Below are 13,612 nucleotides of genomic sequence, written 5' to 3' on the forward strand. Positions count from 1 at the left end.
AATTAGACATATTTTTACAAGTTCCAACTAATAAAATTGCAAAAAAAAAATCTAAAATCGGGAATTAAAGCATATCAAAATCATCTAAAATTTCTCAGTTTTTTTCCTATTTTTGGGCTTTGTAGCCAAAGCAACGGATGTCAATTTTCATTATAAAATATAAATAGCATAGATATTGATATGGATGTAAAAATTTAACACTTTCCCATTTCGGCCTATTAAAAAACTGATTTCAAAAATTTGTAACGGTTTCCATGGTAACATTTTATAAATATTGCTTTCTCCATCAATTTTCTAAAATAATCAAATAATTGAAAAGAGGACAAAGGCTGTTTCATGTCTCTGATAGTTTACATTAGTGGGCAAAACATTCTAATAAGGCTTCAAAGTAGGTAAGTTTTGCTATTTTTTTATCTTTAGCCTCGATCACTATGGCAACGGTTACCCCTAGCAACCAACTTTTAGTCCTTTTTTGCGTTTTTCACCTAGGTCTGGCCTTGTATGAAATATAAGGAAAATTGGGGACTCTGCATGGCCAGACCCTTTTATAAATCTTTGATTCTTACATAGAATTGATCCTATTAAGAAATATAAAAAATTTGTAACCATTACTTTTTCTACACGCAAACTCAACGAATTTGAATCCTTCTGTACATGTACATCTTCCGTGTTCACATATCCCAGAATTATCATCTCCGGTGCATTGTTCGTGTAAGCTACAAAACCCACCAACGGTAACATTATCTGAAATAGTAGACATTGTTCATATATGGATTAAAAATGCAAAAGAAAATAAGCAGATTTAAATATTAAAATTATACTGCTGGTCATGAAAAATATTCACTGATTTTTTTAATCAAATATCTTGAAAGTTTACCCAAACTAACGTATTAAGAGTAATAGTATAAGAGGTATACCAACAATGCATTTTTTGCTTGTAATTCACACTATTTACATTATGCTTTTTATGCTTTTAACAATGACGATTTGAAAAATAAAATCCGAGTTAGATTCAATTCTGGCTTTTAGGCAAAATTATAAAAAAGAATCTTGATGAAAATATTGCAATGGCAAAGACTATTTACAAGATTTACAAACCTTTATAGCAAATTTGTGTATCAAATGCAGAATAACCATTCATACATTTGCATTCTCCGTGGAAACAAACTGAGAATGGTTGTATACACTGTTCTGTGAACTCACATGGATCATCTAATTCAAGATTTTCTGGAATAGAAACAAAATATGAGGAACGTTGAAAGGTTTTATTTAAAAGTTTTTAGCTAAAACAATCAAGTAATATGCAGAAACACTTTTTAGCTGACGTGTTCTTGTGTTTTCAGATTTTGAATATTTATCTAAAAAATACTGTTTGGAACGTATGAAATAATACATGTACAGTCAGTTCAAGTATATATTTTCCAACATACACCATATCATAGCATAGCAATCTCATATCATAGTATTAAAATTTCATTCAATATCATTAGATTCTAATTCCTCAAAGCATACTAAAACCATACCATAACAGAGCATACACCATAGTTTTAACTCGGTTTTAAATAATTTCATTATTAAGAGTAACTATGTTATAATGCATATTAAAGTTAAAATGTCATAGCTTTTAGACATTTATATGATTAGAACTCTTCTGTATTCGTTTTTGTTTGTGTTTAAATTTCGTAGCATTACATATATCGTTAAGCCTTCGTTTTAGTTTCACATAGCACAGCACACAAATGTAATCGTATTGCATGTAATTCTAATACCATTTTATTAAAATCGCATACCATAGCATAATGAAATGACTGATGCATGTATTTATAAAAAAGCAAAATATAATGTCATTAGCCTATGCTTGAGTAATGCTTAGGTCACATTTAGACCAATTGCATGGTCGGGCGAAAAAAAATTCTTCTATCATGGGCTAAAATATATGATCCCGCCCTATCACTAGTATCGGACGACCCGGAAAATTAACATTAATTTCTAGGAACACCGTCGATGTCTTTACTAGTTTGAATATTATTATTATTATTATTATTTTATTGGTCGGTGAATCGTCGTTCGATCATCAAACGTTCAGCAACAGTTTTATTTTTACGCTTGGTCATTTCTTCTAGTCGATAAGGCCCCCATTTGTCGCAAGATTTCCGTTTACTTTCGTACAGGAAACTAAAAAAAAACGAAGTCCCCATTTTTTACGACTAGGATTTTCACAGGAAGGACAAAACACCATTAGTCCCGTTATCGGCAATGTGATATGTCATCATTAGTTTAATTGTTGTTTAAACCTAATCCAATTACAAAGATACCTAAAAGCATATTCGCACTCGAGATCACATATGACGTCACACATCATGGCGGGTAGATCAAAAGAGAAAATATGCATATTTCGACATTTAAATTTCATCTCTTCTAAACTAATGAATTAGCCAAATTATTTTTTGTGAACATTAATTAACCTTATTTTAATGGGTATAGAATGATTTCATTTAAATTTTCCAAAAACTGAAAACATGCTATATGTCATTTCAGATGTCTTTCACAAGCGCAGGCATAAGTTAATAATTAAGATATAGGTTAATTTTTTAACTGCTGAACATTACTTTTTTTACACGCAAACTCAACAAATTTGAATCCTTCTGTACATGTACATCTTCCGTGTTCACATATCCCAGAATTATCATATCCGGTGCATTGTTCGTGTAAGCTACAAACCCCACCAACGGGAACATTATCTGAAATAATAAACATTGTTCATTTATGGATTAAAAATGCAAAAGAAAATAAGCAGATTTAAATATTAAAGTTATCCTGCTGGGCATAAACAATAATCACTGATTTTTCGATTCAAATATCTTGAAAGTTTACCCAAACTAACGTATTAAGAGTAATAGTATAAGAGGTATACCAACAATGCATTTATTGCATGTAATTTACACTATTTACATTATGCTTTTAATGCTTTTAACGATGACGATTTGAAATTTACTTCCATGTCATAGTTACAAAAACAATATAAACTTATTGAAGATACAGTATGAACAAAACATATTGAAAAACTCAACAAACCTTGAAGGCAGCCATCTGTATCAAATGGAGAATAGCCAGTAATACATTTGCATTTTCCTTGTGAACAAACTGAGAATGGTTGGGGACATTGATCTGTTAACTCACACGATTCATCCAACACTGTTTCTATTTAATAAAAAGTAATAATCTGTAATAATAATTTATTTAACAACGTTTTTGCAAAAATAAGCTTAAATATAAGTAGAAAAAATTGAATTTTATGTGAAAACACTATTAAGCTGACTTACTAAAGCTTTTACACGCATTGATTATCTCTTTTGAAAATCTAACAGCACTTATTGCAATAATTCCTATCCTCTTTATCAGCCTAATTATCCTATTCACAATGAAAGAAATGAAAATACAATATATCTTCTTTTTATATACATGTAATTCATAGTCTAAAAATTTGTTAATTTATATTTAGAACCCTGAAAATGGTGTATTCTAAGATTAGATATATAATATCAGTTTATAAGAAGATAATGAAAATATAAGACAATCTTTTTTCTCAAATGTTCAACCGGTCTTTGATAAGATGCAATTAGATAATGTGTTTTATGTAATATAAGCCACCCATATTAAATCATCCTTTTGTAATTAATAATTATAATTTTTGATAAGTACAAACTAAAACAAATAATGGCCAATGGCCAATATAAATGTGTGTACGTGTAAGTTTAAAGCTGCTTGGTCCGATTTTATGTCAAATTGTATGCATGCTTTTAAACGATGGTTATGCTAAGTATATGTATAATAAGAGACATTGTAGTAATTTTTTCCCAGTCAGTTAAGCCAAATTTCAATGAAGAAAAATACGTACAAAATTTGCTAACAAAACAAACTACATAAAAGGATACCGCGTTATTTCGCCTCATGTTTAATTTCACCCCTGACGACGAGACGGGTATGGTTGTATTACGTCTTTGACATCGCTTTGAATAAAAGTCGAAATGATCTGACTTACAAATAAACATGTGTACCTTTTGTTCGCTAATATTTCTGAAGTTTTCTTTCTTTACAATCGGTGCAGAGCATGCGGGTTGAATTACCCCAATCATTCGGGGGACGAAACCAAACGGTTTCCTTTTCTAAACATTCCCGTGATGCATTATGGTTTGTTTTTTCGTTTGCCCAAAAAGAAATTATTTTAATTTACTTCGAATATGTCTAACTTTGAAAGGAGAATGATTCTGCAGGTGTAAATAGGAGAAAGTCCATAACTTTCTAAGATAAATGGTTTGAATGAAAAAAAAATTGATATTGTAATCAGCAGAAAATCGGACCAAGCAGCTTTAAAATTTTGGTAGCAATTTGTAAATATCTTGAAACCATTATCAGAAACATCTGCAAATTCTGTTCCATTGCATTGACAACTAAACTTAGATATCCACCAACGTTTACCATTACTAAATATTCACATTCAGTGTGTATTTCCCCTTATGATTGCATTTAAAATCTGCAACGTTCAATTTACAATGAAAACAATCATCCTCTTCACGGCGCATGAGCATAAATATAAATGATTCAAGCGTTTGAATATATTTGTCATTGTAAGATGAAATAAAAGGTTCAAACTTGATACATTCTTTAATGTTAGAAAATTGCGCGACAAAACACAAATAGTAAAATATTTTTTATTTTCTTTTATTTTCTTTAAAACTAGTGATGATTCGGCAACAACCGGCGTTGATTTACACTTTTACCAACGTTAAGTAGAGTGTTTAATTTAGACCAGAAAGACAACATTTTTGTATTATGAAGCACCATAGAGCAGTCAATATAGAGACGGTGTTGTATAGCAGTTTTTCTACATAGTAGCATTTCCCCCGGAAAACCTACTATATAGTTGCCCTTCCCCCCCGGGGGAAAACGCTACTATATAGTAGCTTTTCCCCCATAGTAGGGGTTCTCCCTCACGTTTTTGGTTCAGATGTTATAAAAAATATTTATGGAAATCCAGTAAGGATTAAAATCAATGTTTCTACACTCCCAGGTTGCATACATGTATATCTGCATTTATCTATAAAGGTTAAGTTTCGTTTTGCCGATTTATTCTTTTTATAGACTATGCTGACAATTGAACATGTATGTAATGGATATACACATATATCTTAATTTAGGTAATTAATTGAAAAAAGTACTTGGTTTTACAAGTTATACGCTTATATGCATAATTCTGTGTTCTGAAGTTGTACTAAGCGAGAATGTTTAAAGAATTTTTTGATAAATCTATCAGACTGTCAGTCTGTTTGTGAAGATTTCATCCAGGCTAAATCTCTGTTTTAGAGAAATTTTGTTTCCGATGTTTCAGAGCCCGATTTTTAAAATCATATTATAATGATAATAGTGCATATTCTTTAGGGTCCAATGTCTCAAAAACTAGAACTGACCATATCACCATATTTTCACAGTGTCAGTGGTTTACCACTTGAAAATGCTTGTAGGGGCTCTTGATGTTACATTGCCCGATGTTTAAAACCCCATTATAATGATTGAATAGTGTTCTATAAGTGGGGACCCGAATCTCATATTCTAGATATGACCATTTAACCATATTTTTACAGAGATAGTGTTATATCACTAGTAGATGACACTGTAAATTGTATCCCCTATGCAGGGTATGGGCCTTTGTTGTTTTCAAGCCTGATGTTTGAAATCCAATTATAAAGAAAATGTATTTTTCAAGGACCCATATCTCAAAAACTATAGATGACCACATGAACATATTTTTACGGCCATTTACAAGTACAATATCATTTAAAAATACACAATCACTCATATATTTCTTGATCAAAATGATTGAAAATTACGATTAATTTTAAGAACTATATATAATATGATTTAAATTTGGCCCCCATAATTCGCAATTTTTTAAAGTGTTTCGGGTACAATAAAATATTATGTTATTTTTTAGAAAAGTTGATATAAGATATATTTTTTACCTATTCATTTGATTTATTTGCACTCACTTGCAGTAAATGACGTCAGAAGTGACGCTATGACTACAATTTGATCAAAATCGGTCAAAAATTGACATTTTTCTTATCTGTTTACGAATGGGAAAATTATTTTTTTTTATTCATTTTCAATACAAATACATCTCTACCATCATTCACACCACACCACTCACACACAGATTGGGAAAGTAAATATAAAAATAATAATACAATAATGATAGGGTCTTACTACACATTATGCCACGTCAAAGAGGCATACCCATCTTGACCATTTCTTTTCGTAAAATCTATTTTCCAACATTAGTTTCTCTAAAGAATAGTAATTTTGTAGATATTTCACAATATTCTCAAATGCAATATTAGCAGATTTTCTGGATTGACTAAAGATATGTCTCTTAACTAACATGATAATTAGGTTTATAGCTAAGTATTTTCTGGAAAACCAAAAATAGCAGTTTTGGCATCAAATACAATTATTTCACCAGACTTTCTAAAAATCCAATCAGACATTAATAACCATACCCGATAAATTGATGGACAGTAAAAGAAGAGATGTGTAATTGTTTCTGGTTCTAAAAATCATATTGAACATAGTGGGGAAGTTTTAATTTAACACATGTGTAGTATTTTGTTGGTACCTAATATTCTGTGGATAATTCTATAGTTAAACCATATCAGTCCTGAATCTTTTGTGGCAGATGTAGGGTTTGAATAAGTCTGTTTCCAGTTAAAATCTAGAGGTAAATTTAAATTGAAGGCCCATTTGTTTTCACAAATAGGTTTATGATTCGATTTTGCCATCAAGTGATCATAGATATTCCGTGCTCCTTTTTTACACAAGCGAAATATTTTGATAGATTCAGGTTGGTATGGTTTGATTATTACTTGATGTGAAAACTGCTTAACATTTGGCCAAGCACAAATAATTGCACGTTTCAAACCTTCATAAGTAGTAAATGGAATCTTGACTGGATAATCATTAGTGATTTTCTCATAACTAATGAATTCACCTTGAGTATCAAATAAATCATGAACAATATGAAATCCTTTCCCATAAAGAGCCTTACAAAATACATATATTTATTTTGAATCTGAATGGGAAAGATACAGCGCATGCTTGAACAAAGAAATTGTTTTGTTACTTATTAGTCTTGGCTTTATATATCTCCAATTAAAATATTTTGTTTGTTCAAGCATGCGCTCTATGTTTTCTGAAAGAAAAACTGCTTGAATACAAACTGTTTTATTCTAAAATTGCAAAAATGGCGGTAAAAGGTTGTGTTTACGAAGTCATATTTCTTAAATGTGAGCACTTGAATCAAAATGAACATTATGTATAAACATCACACAGACACACACACACATATATATATATATATATATATATATATATATATATATATATATATATATATATATATATATATATATATATATATATATATATATATCTGTACAAAGAAAACAAAGAATTAAAGTAAAACGACGATGTTCATTTTAGGGGCCATCTTAGGCCCATATCATATAAAGTTTAAAGTTTACGAACACATTTCTTTAAAAAGGTACGCGGTTACGCGGGTAGGTTAAGGCAACTCCGAGTTTAATGACTGTCAAAATCATGATCAATTTAAAAACTGGGTTTTTTAAAGAAAACAGTGCGGAATATTAATACCAAGGGAATGTGTTCACCAAGATATTATTTTTCTACTTCGGAATCGACTTGATCTTTAATTTGAAGCTGCGGTGCCATGGTATCACGTGACAGTTAAAAATAGATCACTTTTTTACCTTAACAAAAAATCAAAAAGTGTAACACTGCCCCGAAGTTCATTTGTATGTTTGCTACAATAATTCGATCGGCAATTAGTTCATGTTTATTAGTATTACTGCTAGAATCCTTTTGTTAATAGCATGAGATAAATATTGTAAATATTTATCGAAAACCTTCTCAACTTCTATAATTTCATTGTAAATACTACGTATTTTTCATTTAAAACAACGAAGCACAGGATTCTAGGAGCACTTTTCAAGTAGTTTAGGTCATATACCGTTGATATTTACCAAAGTCATCTTTCATATTATCCGGGGTAGTGTAACACTTTTGCCTTTTTTGTACACACTGACAATAATTATACGTAATAGAGAGAAATCGAAGATATATTCAGTTAGAAGAGTTTCTAGTGATATTTTATGCGTGTAGTTTTTATATTTTAAACCAGAGATAAAGTTAAAATCGACAAGTTTCTGAGTAAACTATGACATCATGCTGCTTATTGTGACGTCATATCGATCAGAGAAATTTGATTGCTGAGAGTTGCCTTATCATACCCGCGTAAAATCATTATTCTTTAAAACATTTAATCAATTTATAAGACGACTAATGAAATTGAGAGTCTTTTGGACGAAAGGAGAAATACATTTCCACTTTTTATTCTCTTCCTCTACAAAATTAAGTCAGGATTGGTCAGTTAGTTCCCTGGGAGAAGCTTATACAGAGATGGTAATACATTGGAAAATTAAAGTTCCAAACCAGCGTATTTTCACTCAAATGTGTTCTCACGTGTTCATAACGTCGAAGGCGAAACTGTAGATAAGCATCGATTAGATGAAAAAGATTCGAGGTATTCCGAAATCCCTGTAAAAGGTGTTCCAAAAAGGTGTAAGAAGAGGTGAAATAAACGATGGTGACACATGAATGTTATGGAGGCGCGTGCCTTAGTTCATATTTGGGGTTGAAAAACCATGTAATACAATGTACTATTTTATTCTATGTATTAATAAATGCCATAATTATTTCTTTTTATGAGAAATTAATATCATATCAATTATTGCAAATTATTGCCACGAATGGTCCGCCATATACATGACCGGAATGTAAATAAGGGGGAAAATCCACTATGTCGTAGGTTTTCCGTGGGGGTAATCTGGCTATAAAAAGGAGGAAAGCCCACTATATAGTCAGCTTTTCGTGGGCACTATATAACACCGGTCCTTTCTATACCTCTAATTTGTTGACCTATATCACTCTAATATGCACAAAATTATTACAGACAAATTAACGAGCGGTATTCAATTTATCTGCACAGCCTTGGTGTGTTATAGAACCGACGATATCTAAAATAAGCATTCAATGCTTAATTGAAGGGAAAAGTAAAACAATGACATCAAAGATACCTGAGAATATCCGTAATACAGTTTAGAGATCTTTTTGGCTTATATTTTGTAAATTTTGGCTAATATACACAATGGGTCTGGTGTTTTATATGTATTTATAATTGTTGTTCATATAATATATGAAAATACCTAAATGTTACTAACTCTGAACTACTACTTAAATAACTACAACTATATCTTTTCGCATTGAATCTCGTTACAAAAATATGTTTGCTTCCAAGTGATATTCAAAATGTTTAAAACACAATGAAGCTTTACTGTGGAATCATTAGAATTCGTAGTGGTTCAATTTTTTGGGTATTCATGGTAGTCCTGCCTAATGAGTTTACCTCTTCGACGAAAACAAATTAAAGATTAAATTTTCGCACTAAAATATCAAACCCCGCATCCACGAATTGACATCCCCATGAATAAGCAAAGAACTCACAATCCACCAAAAATCCCCCCCCCCCCACGAATTTTAAATTATTTGACAGTATTTGTTCTATACTACTTGTAATAACTCTTACTTTTCAAACACTTTTCGTCCACCAAAATATATCCAGACAAACAATGACAGACGCAGTAGTTTTTTATATGGACACAATGTGCATCCTTAAGGAAGCAGGAGTTAGCATCATTCCAAATAATGTATTCACCTGAAAAATGAATTGGGATTCTTCATTATTCAAAGTGAATTTATTACTACCTTTTATGAAGATTTAACAGTAACATCATCAGTAAAAAAAATCTTTATGATTCCTTTCTATTTCTTATCATTCATTACATATGTTTAGGTGCCGTATACAGTATTAGGTTTTTCTGCGTCATTTCTTTTCCGCGAATCAGAACCTAGAAGGGTATATAAAATTTATGCGAATCAAGTTTTCACTATTTCAACGTCATAGTGATATTAAAGTTTACGATTGTTTAATCCCATGAAGTAAGAGGGAAAAAAGGTATCTAAATTGTCACTCTTATTTATGTAATATTTGGACAATAAAAACCATAAACACGATTTTCTTAATGTAAAATAATTACCAATAAATATTTTCGAAGATGCAAAATGTCATAGATCAATAGATCATGTACCATTAAATATATTAGTAGCTCAGATATAATTAGACATCAATTTACGCAAGGAAAGTGACCGTTTTAATTAGCATGACTGTCAATGGATTATCAAATAAACAACGAGGCTTGTAACATACCTGTTATCTGACACTTGTCCTCCGATCCCGCTATATTTACCCCCTACTTAACTATCCTAACACAGTTCATGGGTACTGTAACTTACCTTTTTACTTTATAAGGAAATAGAAAACTCTATTACAAGAACAACACTTTGAATCAAATTTACGCTGATTTCTTTTCCGCGATTCGGAAATCGTCGCGAATGAAACAGAAATTCGATATACGCGTGAAAAAAAACTGATATATGGAATGTGACTTACTTGCGTTCCACGATGAACAATTGATATTAAGGTTTTTGTATAAAGAGAATCCTAAACAAATGCTGAATATCTTCTTCTTGTCGCCTATCGGTAGGTCAATTTTTTCCAGAGAGTCTCCGAAAGCATACAAATTACTTGTCTGGACTTTGCATTTTTTCGGACAGGTGGTGACTATGAAAAAGGAAATGTGATTTTAATAACTATTTGATTGTCATTTAGGAGAAAAATATTTGTGTTATGAATTCTGCTTCAGTATTCAATTCGATATTTTATGTTTTTATATTTTGTTCTATATGCAGAATGTCCATATCAATCGAAGAACATTATTATTATTTTTTATTCATTTGGCAGTTTTAAGTATTACAATGTTAATCATTCTAAAATAGAATTTATTTTATTGACGAAGTGCTTTGTGGGTTTTCTTTTGATTGACAATTGTTTTAAAGATGTTAGGTTTTTTTCAAACGATATTATGCATTAGCATATACCATATTTAAACAATAGAAGCTATATTTATGTTTTGATTTTTGTTATTTTACCAACTTATAAACACACTGTAAGCTGACAGGATCATATTCTCTTTAATAATTAGGGTTTCTTAAATTGACCGGAGAGACAACAAAGGGGGTGCAACAGAAACATTGTTTAATATAAAAAAAAATCAACTTCAGCTGAATTATTAATATTATATTGATATAATTATCACATGCAGGATTCATGTTCTTGCTAAAATGAAGATATGTTTGACTATTTTTACATTTTGTTATCATATAATTTCGATTTTATAGAGATGCAAATCTACGTTGTTGGTTTAAATTTTCAATGCATGCCGGTCTATGAAACCATTTTGTCATGAAGTTGGCTTTTAAGAATTAAATTGGCACTATTTCAAAAGTTATTCTATTATTATTTATACTAAACACATCTTTCACGAAAGTAAATAGGTTACCTACTCAATTACGACAAATCAAAAATATAAATTGCGACAATTTAATTAAAATTAGTCTGAAAAATCTACCATTTGGCAAGATATTCTTTGCAGTATCTAAACCAAAGTCACATTTCCATTCGTAATCTATAAATCTGTTAACTGTCTCCAAACACAGATCTCTAAAAGAAAAAACAATGTTATTATTTGCCATACAACATACAAACATAAGTTGTATATTTATTTTCATGTTTATGGTTTGCGTTGCTTTTAAAAAATATTGTTTTGTTCTGATACGAATGTTGAAAAAAAAGGATTGTTAAAAATGTTTCGAATAATGTGATTAAATGGCGAGTAGTACATAAGGAATTATTAAGGTCTAACACAATGTTATTGGTTAACTTTTATTTTAAATACTAATAGTTGTTAATTTGCTAAATCATACTTTTAGTATAAAAAATTCTGATTTAATTACATTCTATCAAGTCAAGCTATTATATTTAATTATAAATCAAAAATATTCAATATATATTCAACATACTGGTAGTCACTTAGTATTGTCTTTCACTATTTTCTTACCTATTGATGGAACTTGACATTGATTCGTGTATAATCAGAGTAAAATCTACCAATAAAATAAAAACAAGTAAATAAATATTAACATTCATGTTTTATTGATTAATCAACAGAGCATTATTAAAGTAAATAAATTAGAAACACATGAGGAAATCAAAGTATGAAAATAAATGCTATATAAACTGTTTTATTGCTCTTTACGACAGATGTTACGACTACATTCCTTAATTGTCTTCATTGTAACTAAATTACAGATACATCATATTGGAATACAGAGTAAGATTAACTTTTCCTGAATGGAATTGGGCGTAAGTTGGGCAAGACTGGTTAAAATTCAAAACGATTGGACAAATCAACAATAACTGACAGGCAAATTCAAGTTAGAATAAACAGGGAAGTTTTGTTTTTTGGGGTTTTTTGGGGGGGGGGGGTGGGGGAGGGGGGGGGGAGGGTGAAGACAAACTGCTAAGTGAGAAAAACGATAAACAGTTTCTCACAAAATGAAAGATAAGTGGATTTTATCTTTGCCTCTACAGTAAAAACCAACGATAACTCTTCATCAAACCTATGAACATGTTTTAGTGAACCTCTCTACGCAAAAGCAATGGGATATATTTGCCTATTTTTTATACTCCATTCCTCTTGAAACTGCTGATCCCCTATAATTTGATATTTTGTTTTATTTTATTCCTCCGAAGGAGGCTTTTCATTCTTTGGAGAATCCGTCTTCATTTCTGTCCCCCTCATCATTATGTAATAGATGTATAGTGTTATATGAAAACTTCCGTTTCAGGAAATACGTGCAGTGGAGGAGAATAATAAACCTATTCTGATATTAAACAAAGACCAATTTGTCACCGTTTTGATGTAAAATACTTTACTCTCTATTGCTATGATCCTCATATTCGGCAAACATCTTTCAAGTTTTGAATACTAGTTAAAAAAAACCCACTTTAGACTACATTATATATATTTGTTTTGGATAGAGTGAACTCTCATGCAAATACAGTGATATATTATAGGGGAAAAATTTGATCTCCAGATCGAAGTTATTTAATCACATAAGTTGACCTGATAATAACATGTCGACCTACTAGCCTTTCAAAACTCTTTTGGTCTCTTTAATTGTTTCAAAGTATTGTCCTGTTAAATAAGTACACAATACATAAGGTTACCTGTACACTTCGTACATGCAATACGCTTCAGCGACCAATCCATGAAAACAAAATACTACTGAGCATAATGTCTGGTTTTAATAACATATTTCTAATGCATGTTTAATATGAACGATTATATCATTATTAACTGATGTTTAGTTTATTTATAGTTAAACGTTAGACAAAACGATATTTAGTACATGTAGTAAGAAATAAAGAATAAATACTTACATATGATGGTGTATTGATGCACAATCGCCATTATTTGGAAATTTCTTGGAAGTGTTTTGGATTTCTGTATACGTTCAT

General features: G+C 30.5%; 1 pseudogene; it reads right to left on the reverse strand.

Moving 5' to 3' along the window:
* LOC128159392 (uncharacterized) overlaps nucleotides 1–13,612 on the reverse strand; it is a 30,877-nt pseudogene extending 17,265 nt beyond the window's left edge.

The sequence above is a fragment of the Crassostrea angulata genome, chromosome 8 (assembly GCF_025612915.1).
Source record: "Crassostrea angulata isolate pt1a10 chromosome 8, ASM2561291v2, whole genome shotgun sequence".
NCBI classification, from domain to species: domain Eukaryota; kingdom Metazoa; phylum Mollusca; class Bivalvia; order Ostreida; family Ostreidae; genus Magallana; species Magallana angulata.